Below are 502 nucleotides of genomic sequence, written 5' to 3' on the forward strand. Positions count from 1 at the left end.
ATGTAGTTTCTCACCAGCTTGGATGTTGTCACTGTTCTTCATTTTAGCTATCATAATTTTCAACCAAAAAAAAATCCTTGTTGCCATTGAGTCAATTCTAACCTTCAGGGTGGGGTACCACTGACCCTGTGGGTTTTCAAACTGTAACTCTTCATGGGACTAGAAAGTCTTTCCTTTCTCCTGCAGAGCAGCTGGTGGTTTTGAACTGCTGACCTAGAGGTTAGGAGTCAAGCTCATAACTATTATGCCACCAGGTTCCTCAGCTACTATGATAGGTGTGAAATCATATCTTATTCTAGTTTGAATCTGCATCTGTAATGGTTAATGATGGAGCCCTGGAGGTGCCACTGTTAAGTACTCAGCTGTGAACTGAAAGAAAGACTGACTGTTGGAAACCACCTGGGCTTTGCTCTGTGATGATTATCAAACAAAACTTCACTGCCATTGGGCTTTCCAAGCCTGTAAATATGAAAGTGGAAAGCCTCGTTTTTCTCCCAAGGAT

The sequence above is a fragment of the Echinops telfairi genome, unplaced genomic scaffold, assembly GCF_000313985.2.
Source record: "Echinops telfairi isolate 266 unplaced genomic scaffold, ASM31398v2 ScPeMD7_3533;HRSCAF=4204_0, whole genome shotgun sequence".
Lineage (NCBI taxonomy): Eukaryota > Metazoa > Chordata > Mammalia > Afrosoricida > Tenrecidae > Echinops > Echinops telfairi.